Source organism: Adiantum capillus-veneris, chromosome 17 (assembly GCF_014529385.1).
Source record: "Adiantum capillus-veneris isolate H3 chromosome 17, ASM1452938v2, whole genome shotgun sequence".
Classification (NCBI taxonomy): domain Eukaryota; kingdom Viridiplantae; phylum Streptophyta; class Polypodiopsida; order Polypodiales; family Pteridaceae; genus Adiantum; species Adiantum capillus-veneris.
In genome coordinates this window covers 12642345-12656906 of record NC_140947.1, presented here as the reverse complement: position 1 = coordinate 12656906, position 14562 = coordinate 12642345, and positions in this window count along the sequence as shown.

Genomic DNA, 14562 nt, shown 5'->3' with positions numbered 1-14562 from the left:
CTTGATGGGGATCATTGAAAACAAGATTCCCTTTGGTGTGGGGGTCCTCTTTGTGCCGCTCGTCCCCGCCTTCCCCATATTTTGCAGAGCAACGACAATAGCTCTTTGCTCAACCTTTCTCAAGTTTGTAGAGTGGCATAAGTGTTTTCAACTGTGGGATGCGTGCCTTTGCTGACAAGAAAGTGGGAGAGAGAGACCTTGAGATTGTGAGAGAGAAAGAGATAAAGATCATGAGAGTAGATACGCCATGCCGTCCACTGCAAAGCTAGCATGATCTTGTTGTGGGTGCCAATAAACCACCATAGCCCTAGGTGCTACCTTCCACCTATTGCCTCACTGATAGAGATATATATAGAGAAGAAGAAGACGAGAATTTTTATTGTCATAGGAAACTATCCCAAGAGACCTTACAGATGTCTCACAAGGAGAGTTCAGGACTTGTTATTCAAGAAGGACATGCATAGGAAGCGTAGACCTCAAAAAAGAGTTTCACCACATTTTCTCCTACATGGAATTGTGAAGACTCTACTCAACCAAGCAATTTCAATAAATCGGTAACTCCTCCTTCAAATGCTAGGTGCCACGAGTTGGGTAGTTGAGAGGGAGCTTCAAAAAACATTAAAAATATAATAATATATGGAGAGAGAGAATGAGTTGGGTGGTGGCAACGGTTGTGGTAGCAAGCGTGGTTGTGATATGGGTCGGCCTGCACAGATTTGGACAGCGTCATAGCTCTGATCTCAAGACATGGCATCTTGTAGGAGGACAACCGGTGTCGTGCAGCTCCGCTTGCCATGTAGAGAAATAGAGAAAAGAAATGCAAGCTAAGCTTCTTTGAAGCCTACACATTTAATGGTCAGTGATCAGGGTTTGTTAACAGGCCAAGTTTAATGATTAATGTATGCCAGATGTGGCTTAAAAGGACCAACATATGCCTTAATGTTGTAAAAAATGAGTATGCTTGAAGTGAGCACAAATGAGAGATTATAATCTAGAACTGCAGTGCTTGAAGTGCTCTACCGGCCTGTCTTTACGGCTCATCAATTGCTGCTACGGTGAAGAAGTTATGGTAGTTTGAAGTTTAAGTCGACTGCAGATCCGTACCGGATTGAGCAACTGCAGTTGAGAGGACAAAAATGAAGTGAATACACGGGCTTGAAGTGTTTACTTTGTGGAGCGCATCGGTATTTTCAGATCCGCAATCGGAGTTCCAGTTGCCAAGATATTGGCCATTAAAGATTCACTGGGGGTCGGTTCTGTACCAGTCTCGGTCCGTGTGCCAACTGAAGGTTTTGGAGCCTTGCCAGGTGATGTGTATGCTCTATGCAACGTATGAAGGTCATAGGAAGTGACGACACGACAAACAAAATCTAGACAGGCAAGTGATGGTAATTTCAAATCGACAACTGTTATTAGCTGGGAGGAATCTGTGTGGTGCTCGTATTGAAGCACAAAAAGTGCTTGAAGAGCTTCGTGTTCGGAATGTCGTCTCTTGGAATGAAATGAGGGGACGAAGGAGATTCACAGGAGGAGCTTGGTCGAAGCTTGAGAAGGAGCTCGATCGAAGCAGGAGAAGCACTCTTGGCCTTGAATCAAAGCAAGAGAAGAAAACAGAAGAAGGCATGCACGATTATCAAAGCAAGGTAAGAAGCAGGAGAAAGTTACAACTAGAGAATGGCAATTAAGCCAGTCCAAAGCATTGATGATCGAGGCAGTGAACTGAATTGAAGGCTACAGGATCCACGGGGCAATCGAAGCAGATGAAGCGACATGAGGGAATTTCTATCACAGTCATGTATTAGAGATTGAATTAGCATTTTGTTAAGTCCGGTGTTGTTAACGGCCCGATTAATCCTGTAAACGGGAGCTTAAACTCCTAGTTAGCAGCTGATCCAAGTGACGGTGCTGTTAACAGCCCGAAGGACTAAGTTGTACCCAAAGTAATATTCAATTAATTGATGATTGCGGTGATTGCCAGAGCTGTCAGTGTTTCTTGTTCTCTCTCTTTCACACCTCCCACAGCCAGAGGCCCGGGCCTGCCCGGCCCAGGTAGCGAACACATATCCCCCTGACATCATTGGTGAACCCGACGTGAAACGAGCCCGGGTGGGAGGTAAAGATGGAGATACCATAACAATTGAAGCAATTTATTGACGGTTTCAGTTCAAATGGATTTGATAAAATTCTGGCAGTTACAGATTTTCCAAAAATGATAGAATTGGTTCAGGGGTATCTACAGGAAGCAAAAGCCATGCAGATAAAAAAGCAGATTGATAATGCTGTAGAGCTAGCACTTGATGCTATTTGGGAGCAGTATTATATTTTTCAGGGATATAATCAAGAAGGTTTTATTGCATGTTACGAAGCTGAGATGAAGAGCTGAAATGTTCCAGAAGATTGGATGATTGCAGCTTTTGAGGAGGTTGTAAACTCGGATTTCAAAAAGCAGGTTCAAGAACTCGTAGAAGCATATCCCACATGGTGGGAGTATTTTGCAGAAGAATTTATTTACGAAAGCTCAAGGATTCTAGATCGGGAAATAAAGGAGATTACTGAACGAAGTAAGGTTGTCTTCAGTAAAGGTGAAGGGGATCAGATGCAGATCCTCAACTATGATGAATTCTGGGAGCATATTTCTGCAAGAAGTAAAGCCAAAGAAAATGCGAAGTTAAAAGTAGCAGATTCAATTTCAGAGGAGCTTATTTTGAGCAACGAAGAAAAGGTAAACGATGAATTTAATGCTGGAACAGATTTATATGAATTTTTTTCAAAGATTGCTCGCATGGACGCTACCTCTAATAATGGTTCCAGTGAAGACATACACTATACAGCAAGTGGTTCACAAGCTGTTGACCTTGACATGGATTATTTTGAAGGAGTTCATCAAGCAGATGAGACTCTACAGTATATTTCTAAAACTATCAGCACTATAGGCGAGCAGGTTAACATGTTGGGTGCAGATGAGTGCATAAACAAAGCTATTATATACACAGTGTTTGCGGGTCGCCATGATGGACGTCCATAACATAGCTCTCAAGCATCAACATAAAATTATCAATACAGGGGAAGCGACTCGGATGAGGCGTGGAAATTTACTAGGATGTCAACCCTAATGAAGTGAACTCGAAGAGATGCAACTACTAACTCTACAAGCAAGTCAATCGCACTAAAGCCAAGTAATCTGCCTATGTCCTTCTACACAGCTTTACAGTCATCACGCCCGTTCACCATGCAAATCATATCAGAATTGCAGGAAACTTGAAGGGAAGCTACAAGGGACTATCAGGAACATATCCTATCATTGTCACAGCATTTTGGGAAGGTACATGGATCGTGATCGCTCGTCTCAAAGTACGCAAAAACAGTAAACGGATGACCCTAAAGGGTCGTTTTTGGGTCCCTAAAGTCTCTCCTAGGGTCAAAACAACATAAAATACATATATAAACACTCAAAACAAAGATTAAGGCCTAAAAGGATGCGTTTGAAACCTTCACCGAATCTTGAATGCTTACACTTGAATGAAAGAGCAGAGTAAGAGGAACACAATGCAAGAAACAAAACTGAATTTGGATTATCGTAGCCACATATGCGATGATTACAAGTTGGAGCAAAGACGTAGCTCTCTGTGCGTAACACAATAGTCACTTATCTTCCAAAAATAATCCCCCTTTTCACACTAACCTTAGTGCATTATATACCTAGGGCTTTCTAAAGTGGCCGGCAGCCAACTTCTCATGGACCTTTACATACATCATTGGAAAAGTTACATCTTTGACTTAGACTTGACATAGACAATTGACATTAGGCTTTTACAGGGTTTGAGGTATTAAACATCGGAAAAATAATGTGAACACATCAAAACTTTGGCCGGCTGACCCAATGGCGGCCTTGGCTAGGTGGGCACTTGTATGTTGTTATCACCTTCAAATACTCCCCCCTTCCTAGCTCGTGTCGTCCCTTGACACGACCATTTGTAGTCTGGTCTTCTTGTTGATGAGACTCTCCGCTTCCTTGATTGAGTTATATCTAGCATGTTTTGCTTGTTCAAATGGGGTGCCCATTTGCCTTTGATTGATGAACATGTGTTCTTTGTGATTTGGATGTTGTGGATGAGGCATTTGTGCATGTTGTTGCACATCCTGCTTTACCTTTCCATTTGTGCAGTTGGTCGATGATACTTGCTTCTTTGGATACTTTGCCTCCTAGTGCAGTTGAATTTTTATTGGAGCTCGTATCTCAAAATGTTTGAGACTTTGACGTGTGTGCACTGGCATCTCCAATTTGATTTTCTTTGCCACTTTGTCAATAGAGCTTTGTTGGTATCTTTGAATATAAGAGCCGCTCTTGTCGAAGCGTAGTTGAGAACAATGTGGCCCCACTTTATCTCTTTCAATATCGTATTACAAATTCTTTATTGGTTTCATTTGATGGAAGGAATATATACAATAGAATGGTGATGGGTGTTTCTAAATTATGGTCTAGAACCTGAATGACGAAAGGGAAAAACCGAGTGGGAAAAAATGCCTTTGGTATACGCTCTTATTGGGGTTGAACACTTGGAAGTTGAGTACATGTTCATGCAAGGTGAGTGCTTGGGAGAAATAAAGTAAGAGTGCGTAATGCAAGTGCCAATTATGGGACACTCTATATGTGCACAAGAGTTCTTTCAAAAAAATCATGCAGTGTGAAAAATGAGTTGTTGGGTGCTTCAAGGAACAAATGTAGCACATGTGATATCCAAGGACATCTCAATAGCTTCCACATTTCCAAGAAGGGTTCTTGATGTTGAAGCTTCTCCACTCATTACTCACTATGCATAGTGCGTGAGTGTCTTTTGGACTCTCTTCTTCACTTTACCAAACTTAAAACAGATAGAATTGGACTCTTATGCTCACCTATACCAGCATGAGCGACACAACATAAATATGCTCAACTCCTCCACCTTGAGCAGTACCTAGAATAGCTAAGACTCTTAAACCACAGAGAATATTACTTGAAGCTTTGAGACTAATGCCTTGCTCATTTAGTGGCTCAGTTGCCCGACTCTTGACTTTTATGCCATGTATTTTTAATGCCGACCTGGACTTACCTGTTCATGGCCTGAAACCCAATGCCATAAGTTATTGAGATTAAGGCCTCTATCATTGCTTTGGTCTTTGGATGCCACCATCTTTTCGAGTAGGTTGGCATATTTTGGCTCCTCTTGACTTGCTTGTTGTATATTGATACTTCTTTGTAAAACAGTCCTTTAGCTTTGATAGGGCTTGATGTAGCCTTTGCATTATTTTCCATGAGAAGCGATTGTTGAGATGTGTGGGTTCTCTGTGATTGAGTTTCCACTAGCAATTTTGGAACCCATCTTGTTTTTGGTCCTTGTGTGACCGTCTTTGGCATTTTATCTTCTTCTATAATTTGATGGACACTAGGCTTTGGTATCCAAACCTGATTATTTCCGTTGTAAAAGCCTTGCTTTTGTAATTGATGACAAGGTATCCATCTGTAGATTGCAGCAGCCTTGGTTGTAATTTGCTTTTGTTGGATTTTGGTTGTCATTGCTTGCTTTGGGGTAGAAGCTTGTGCTACTTGATTTCTCTTCGTTGTTCCCGATTGAGCTACAATTTTTGGTAACCATATTGGAGTGTTACCTTCATAAACTCCTTGTGCTTCAAGTAGATTCACTGGAATCATCCGCTGCTTCACCTGTTTGTGTTGGGTATCTTCGTTGAAGTCTGATTTCGGTACCCAAACTTTTCACGTTGCCCGCTAGGAAGGTCTTTTTTTTGCCTTTTGTTGGTGTTCTTTCGCTTGCCTGAGTATTTTTTATTCCATTGATAGCGCATCTTGTCCTTGTAGAACTCGTTGGTTGAGGTGGGTAGGTCCAGACTATTACTTTAGGCTTTTTGGCCCAAACATTAGTGTTTCCTTGGAAGTATCCTTGAGCAGTGATTGACTCATTGATGCTATCCACCCTGTCACCTTTTGTTGTTGTGGTTGAACCCGTGTTTCATGTATCCAAACTGGGTCTTTGACTTGGATGTTCTCTTTGGATACCAACACTTGGTTGACATTCTTCAGCTTCTTCTGGATGCTTTTTTGTGATGGAAACTTTGGTTGATAGACTTTTTGCTTTGGTTTCCATTGCATTGTTGATGGTGTGGCTTTTGATGTAGAGGCTTCGTGGGAAATTTGATGGAAGCTCGTTGAAGGTAAAGTCGTCTGGTGAGGTTGATATACTTCAATGTTTACCTTCGCTTTACCTTTTTCCGTGATGGTTGGCGATTTCTTCCCTGCATGGATTTGAGAAGCTTCATGGAGTCTTACCGTTGTTGTTGTTGAAGCTTTTGATTGTTGTCGAAAGAAGATGTTCCTCCAGCTTTTTGTCAGGACCAGAATCACTTTGATATGATAGGAGTTGATTATGTGGAAAGTATCTTTATACTCCCTGGTACTCAATTTGAGTACAGCTTCTGGCACTCCAAAGCTAGGAATCGGCATTTTTGAACTTGTATAAACTGTTTCTTCTAGCTCATTGATTGGTGGCTTTTCCATCATGATCCACGTTCCATAAGTCATTAGATTCTTTGTTGCTTCTGGATCTATCACAGTCGAACATGTTATTTTGAGTCCTATTTTTCCGCATATGCTGAATTTGATCATCGTAGGAGATAGTCCATCTTCTTCCTTGTCCCTGTTCTTCTTTTGATCTTGCGTTTGTTGAAGATTTGCCGTTGAACTTGGAAGCTTTTCTCCTTCATCTACTTTCATTTGCACTTTTTCTGGACTCGGCTTCTTTGAAACAGCTTTTGTTGTTTCTTTAGGTATGTCAATAATGGACTATTCTTGTGGTTGCTCTGCTTCCTTCGTTTTCAATTTTGCCTCATGCTCTAGGATGTAGCTATCTGTCCCACTTTTTCTGCTTTCACACTCACAAACTTCATTAGCTTCCTTCAACACCCTTATTGTAAATAAGGGAGCTATATCATAAGCCTTCCTCATCACATAATTTAGTCAGGGTCGCCTCATTCACACAAGAGTCGCCAGTATTTGATCCCATCCAAAGGGTTCAAATAATTGCTCTAGAAAGGGTTCCGGTATGTAAGATTCATCATCCATTGATCTTTCTAGGATGCAATCCTCCTTCACCGAGCTTCCACACTTTGAAGCACCACACATCCAAAGTTCTTGTTTGGTTTGTAGCCACGCAGGTATCTCTTTCCCATTGACTATAGTAGAGTCAATTTCTTCTAAAGGAGTTCTATTCACATCTCTATAGATATGGTCTTTTATGCTTATTTTTGTGGTGATCTTTTTATGTCTCAAGTAGATATAGTCATAGCCCCAATCTTGAACCATCTTAAGTTGACGCATGAAAGGTCTTCCTAAAATGATATCAAAATTGTTCCCTTTTCCAAAATCTACTATTGCAAATGTATGTTCATATTCAATTCCACAAGAAGTCACAATAATTTTCTCTAGTATACCCAAAGGTTTTTCCGTGTATCCATCTGCAAGTTGCAGCTTCATTCTAGTTTTCCTAAGCACTGGTCTACCCGATTTTTCCCAAATGTCTTTTGTGGCTATGGCTACTCTAGTCCCACTATCAAGTATAGCCAATGTTTTAACTCTTTTGTATTCCACAGGTAAGGTGGTGTTTCCTTCTTCTCCTTCGCAATATTCCCCCACCTTGTTTATTGGCACATGTTTAGCATTTGCACTTTCTTGTTGAGTTTTGTTTGATTGTTCATTTGAGGGTAGATCTTGAAGAGGTATCTTTAATCCCATCTTCCCCAAATTGTTGCCTACTTCATCCCATACATGTGGTCTAATCTGAAGCAGTTCAGATAGAGGAATGGTGCACTGTATTGGAACTGACATTAACTCTTGCATACTCTTTGTATCCATCATCTTGGATATGGCTTTCCTCTGAGATGGCACCACTCTAGTCTCTGAGTCTGCCTCATGTTCTCCTATGTATGAGGGTAAGGTCTTCAAGGACTCTAGTTTGCTTTCAATTGAAACTTCCGTCCCTGCATATCCATTTAGAGATTGAATGTCTCCCTGATAGACTTCATGCCCTGCATTGACCTCAGTTATGGGTGCAGATTGGAAAGTTGCACTTCCATCTTTTGCACTTCTAATTGCTTCCCACAATTCATTTGGCCATGGCTCATCTATCTCTAGGATAGGTGCCATAAATTGTGATCTTGACCTTGCATCATTAGTGGTGTTGGCCACTACTTGAGCATCTAGTTGAATTTCTAGGTTGTTGGTTTCTTGTGTTGCAGTCTTTGCTTGCACATCCTTTTGTGATTCTAGCTCACTGTTTCTTCGAGTTAATGTTTACACTACCTTTGCCTTATGCATTTCAAATCCAACACTTTTTGGTTTTGTTTCTGGAGGTGGAATTGGTGCTTTAGGCTCCATCATTGCCTATGCAGTTTTTACCAATTCCTTACACATTTTCAACCTCTCAATCTCTATCTCAGCATGAGGATATTTCATCCCTCATTGCTCTAGGGTTTGGTTGGGTTTCAATCTAGCCTCATATGCTTCCAATGCAGCATCTAATGGCTCTACGACTTTGTCTACCAACACAGATCCTCTAGAAGACGCCTTCCTTGGTTTTTTATTGCTCACCACCGTTTTGTTTTCCCGTTCTTGTTTTAACTGCTCCTTTGTCTCTTGTAATTCTGTTTGTCGTGCAGTTTGATTTGTAATTGTTTTTGCTTTAATTCTGCCTCTTTTGGCTTTCCAGGATTTTCTCCCAGTCCTCACTGACACACTAGTTGTTTCCCCTTGTTTGCGTTGTTGATCTTTCTCCTCAGAATTTTCTTTTGCTTGGGCTCTAGTCACTACCTTCACAGGAATTTTGGGTTCTGCCTCTGATCCACTTGGAGAAGGTAACACTCCCACAACATTCATTGTTGTTTTCCCCTGTTTGTTTGGGTGTTTTGGACAATTAGGAACAACGTGTGTAATGGCACACTCCAAACAATATCCAATTATCTCTACACGAGAACAATTCTTGGCCCAATGATTACCTCCACACTTGTAGCATGGTCCATCTTGTTGAGTCACTGGTGGCACAATTGATGGTTGTTCTTGCTTAGCCAGAATGGTCTCTGGTCTACGCTCTTGATTGGCTATGAACATCAGAGTGTCCTCATTCAATGAATAGAGTTTTCCCATAGGTTATTGCCCTAGCCTAGGTTGTGATACCTCAGCTCTTTGTAAAGCCCTTGATACAACCCTATTTTGGAATACTGGATGATTTGGTAATGGCACTTGTTTTTCTATTTGATGTCCAAATAGTATCCCCCTCGTGTAGATTTGATTATAGTAGCACTCACTCATCTCATGATTGGTCCATTTTTGCTCAATGGCCCACCATTTTATTTGTTGTGCTACTTGCGTTGCTAGCTCATCTAGGTTGGTCATTGATTGAGACATAACCACTTGCCTTGTGTTGGTTTCACTAAATGCTAAAGGAGAATTATCCATAGTGATCTTTGTATCACCAATTTCCTTGCCATAGGCTTTACAATTGTCAACTAGGTATAATGCTTCTCTCGTGACTTGTTCAAAGGAAGTACATCCTTTTAAGTGCAAATCTTTCTTGAGAGTTTCATTTTTTCAAACCCTCTATGAAGAGAGTTGATAATCTTTCATCATGTGGTAACTCGCGTTCCGGACATCTCTCTATATATTGTTTGAAGCGTAGCGATGCTTCCTTCACTCTCTCATCTTCTATTTTCTTGAATGCATAGATTTGGGACACTGTGTTATGCTTGATTCCCCTTTTAGAGAACTCCACAACAAATCTTGCAACAGTTGTTCAAAGTTTGAGAAGGCATTTTTGTCCAACAGTTGGAACCAATTCGATGCTATCCCTTCCAAGGTTAATCCAAATCCCTCATACTGTGTATGAAAATAAAATACCTGTTCGGCTCTTAACACTTGTTTGAACAAGGATGCATGTGCGTATGGATCCCTTAATCCATCATACTTCTTCTTGACACATTTGGCCAATTGATATGGTCTCATTGGTTCTGGTTCAACCATGTATCTTAGCGTGTTGGGGTCTCTCACAAAGACATCCCTCGTTCCTTCTGCTCGTCTAGGAGCAAATCTTAGTGGAATCCCCTTTGAGACATGTTTTGGAAATGTTGATGGATTTGTAAGTCTAATTGGTGGTCTCTTGGTTCCACTCAATGAGGTAGGACGTGAATAGCTATTTTGGATGGTTGAGGTCCATTTGATTCCATAGTTTCAATGTTAGCTTCTTGCAAATCAATCCCAAAAAACCTTGGTATGCTTACACTCGGTTGAAAGTATTAAGCAAAGATTGGAGTACCCATGTGTGTATATCTTTCTAGCTCAATTGGGCTGATAAGTTTGTACTCTCGTCCATACTTATCTACCATTAGAACTTGCACTCCCTGGTCATCTGTGTATGTGAAGGCATAGAGGTTCTTGTAGTCTGTCAACTCTTCAATGATGGAATTTAAACATCTATAGAAGTTGTTTTGATCCCCAATAGGTAACCTATAAAGGCCATCATAAGTGTAATCTGTTAGAACTCTCGTGGCTTCATTGGTTTTGATGAACCTCTCGTTGGGTTTGTTGATTAGAGGATGCTTCTCCTCTAAGTCTCCAGCAATTTCCACTTTTGCTCTTCCAAACTCCCGCATTTTAGTTGATTGGTTTGGCTTCCAGTGAGCTACATGATCACTTGACAAATATCCATGAGCCATGCCTTGAGGTTTGGCTTGATATGATTGATAAGCCTCATGGTCTTATCTCAACCCTCTTGTTATAGGTGTTGCAGTATTTCTGGATGTTTGTGTAGGTGGCATAGCTCTGAGTTGAGTGGGAAACCCTAATGATGGATGAGTTGTCATGTTTAAGCCTCACTCAATACTCTCAAGATGGTCCTTGATAAGAACACCTTGGCTTAGTGCACACAATCCCTTTTTGCCCCTGGTCAAGTCTCTAAAAGGTCAAGAATTTGTGACTTTTTTGGTCTCTGGAAATTGGTTCTGGGTACCCTAAAATTTTGGAATTAGGAAACCTAGAAAAATTCAGCTCTAGGTGTGTGCCATTGCCCGCAAGATTTCTTCCTAGCTATACCTGACTCAATTTGGAGTTGTCTATCAAAAGTTAGAGCAATTTTAGTGAACTGCACTTGGAACAACACTCAAAACAGTCTCAGGACTAGAACACAGGAAATTTGGCTTGTATCTTGGCCTCCCGAAGGTATTTTTAGCTCAAACTTGAGATTTGGGATGTCTCAAGTATGTTTACAAACTTATGAATTCAGATACCCTCACTATGGATAGGTACACCGATCGCGATCGTTGACCCCATGTCACAGATTTGGAAGATTTTTGCATAGTAGCTAGCCCTTGATGTCTTGATACCAAGTGTCTTTGTCTTTTTGAATTTGGAGATGTTTTGTCACGGGGGAACACCGATCGCGATCGTTGTTCCAGGCCCTTTTTGCATGAAATTTTAGGAGTTGATAGACAGGGGTATGATTAGTCTATTCCCAAACCCACTTTGCATTTGGATCACAAAAACTTGAATTTTCTCAAAATTTTGGTCTGAAGGATCAGTGATCAGTGTTTTCCCTATTTGACAATTGTCTTTTGGTTTTTTGACCCTAGTTCTTTTGAGAAAGTTGTTTGTCTAGTTATCAGCTACCTACTCACCAAGTCTCAACTCAAAATGTCACTATGGTACACCGATCGAGATCGTAGTACCAGCTCCTTTTCATGTGAAACTTGTGGATATGGTAGACAATGATGTGTACAGTCTACTCCCCAAATATTTTTGAATTTGGACAAAAAAAAGTCAAGTTTTCACCAGATCTTGGTCTACTACAGTGGTTTTCTGACTGTCTGCTATTTTTGGCTATTTTGGTCACTTTTTTGGATTTTGAAAACTCCTGTATCTTATATGACCTAGGTGTATGTGTGGGTCAAATCTGGGACTGATGTACACCGATCGTGATCGTAATTTGGAGCCCAAATTGGATGAAACTTCACCAGCTTGTTCACTAGGCTATTTTAAGACTACCTGCCAGACACTTTTGTATTTGGACTCAAAAAAGTTAAGAATTTACAGTTTCTTGGTCTGAAGTGCCTCATTTTTCAATTTTATCAGGTTTGATTGATTTTGATGTTTGATATGGGATTTGAGAGATACCTAGGCTTGTCCTATGCACATGCTATCCCTCTGCATGGTTTCTTCCCAGTTTTGATGTGTTTTGGTCTACTGAAAGTCAATTTCTATGCCAATTTAGCAGTTTTTGACTTAGATCTGTATTCAGTGGTTTTGACCAGTTTTTTGTGGTTTTTGACCCTAGGTCCTTTAGACTTTTATGTTTGTATACCCTTGAAGAGTCTACTCATCAAATTTGGTACAAATCTGAGGTCTAGGTACACCGATCGCGATCGTAGTTCTGAGCCCAAATTCAACCAAATTTGGCATGCTTGTAGACACTGATGTTTTAAGGCTATCCCTCCAAGTCTTTTTGCATTTGGATCACCAAAAGTCAAGATTTTACAGTTTTTGGGTCTGTCAGGCTAGTTTTACCCAAGTGGCATGATTTCCTTGATTTTTGATGTTTTTGGGTGTGGTTGCCTTAGACAAACTTGTTTAGAATCTTATCAAGAAGGCACATGTCAAATCTTGTACAATTCTGACACTGAGGTACACCGTCCGCGATCGTAGTACCAGAGCCAAATCTGATGAAATTTTACAGGCTCTCTCTGACAAGTATTTCCCAGTGTTTGGTGCTACCACTTTGTGATTTGAATCAATTTCAGCTCTGTTTGGTCAAATTTTCTAATCTCAGAGTCTTACGGCCCTTTTGCCAAAGTTATGGTTTTCTGGTGTTTTTGACTCTATTTTTGCCCCAAATTTGACTGGAATGCGATTTACTTATCCTACTCCTAAGTACAGAAATGAAAGAACATAAGAAAATGAATCAAACAAAACAAACAGGATAAAAAACGGATGATGGATCAGTACTCAATCAATACAAAGAAATTTGAAGAGAAAAAATGCTTAAAGCAACCTCACTCACAACTCCCTATATCTCTCAAGAGTAGATCTAGCCAGTCCACCGACCCTAGACTCCACTAAGCACTAAACCCCTGTCTAGATGCTTCATTGAAATGTAAATGGAATGGAAATTATCTTTTGGAGCAATAAGAAAACTCTGAATACGCACTCGGTCACTCATCACCTAAGATTCATTCCCCGGCAGTGGCACCAATGTTTGTGGGTCGCCGCGACGAACGTCCATAACATTGCTCTCAAGCATCAACATAAAATTATCGATACAGGGGAAGCGACTCGGATGAAGCATGTAAACTCACTAGGATGTCAACCCTAATCAAGTGAACTCGAAGAGATGCAACTACTAACTCTACAAGAAAATCAATCGCACTAAAGCCAAGTAATCTGCCTATGTCCTTCTACACAGCTCTACAGTCATCACGCCCGTCCACCATGCAAATCATATCGAAATTGCACGAAACTTGAAGGGAAGCTACAGGGGATTATCAGGACACTGTCACAGCATTCTGGGAAGGTACATGGATCACGATCGTTCGTCCCAAAGTACGCAAAAACAGTAAACGAATGACCCTAAAGGGTCGTTTTTGGGTCCCCAAAGCCTCTCATAGGGTCAAAACAACATAAAATACGCATATAAACACTCAAAACAACGATTTAAGGCCTAAACGGATGCGTTTGAAACCTTCACTGAATCTTGAATGCTTACACTTGAATGAAAGAGCAGAGTAAGAGGAACACAATGCAAGAAACAAAATGAATTTGGATTACCGTAGCCACAGATGCGATGATTATAAGTTGGAGCAAAGAGGTAGCTCTCTGTGCATAATGCAATAGTCACTTATCTTCAAAAAATAATCCCCCTTTTCACACTAACCTTAGTGTATTATATACCTAGGGCTTTCTAAAGTGGCTGGCAGCCAACTTCTCATGGACCTTTACATACATCATTGGAAAAATTACATCTTTGACTTAGACTTGACATAGACGATTGACATTAGGCTTTTACAGGGTTTGATGTATTAAACATCAGAAAAATAATGTGACCACATCAAAACTTTGGCCGGCTGACCCAACGGGCGCCTTGGTAGGTGGGCACTTGTATGTTGTTATCACCTCCAAACACACAGTAGCTGATGAAGTGACCAAGATTGTGGACCCAGTACAGGATGAAGCTGAGGATGTCAATGAAACTATAATTGATACTAACCATATGTTTGCAAATGCTATTATCATGGAAGAAGATGCCATAATCGATGACTTTTTGTCTAGATTTGAAGGAGATATTTATGACAGTATAGAAGAGCTTTCTGATGTGTATACCTCTTCAGAGGGGGTGCCAACTGAGCCTTTACAGCTCTATAATGTATTGCTAAGTGTAGATGAGGAAGCAAAGGATGATATGGATGAGTATGAAGATTGCTTGGATCATGCTGATTGTGAACAGATTATAGACAGGGATTTTACATCTATGCTTG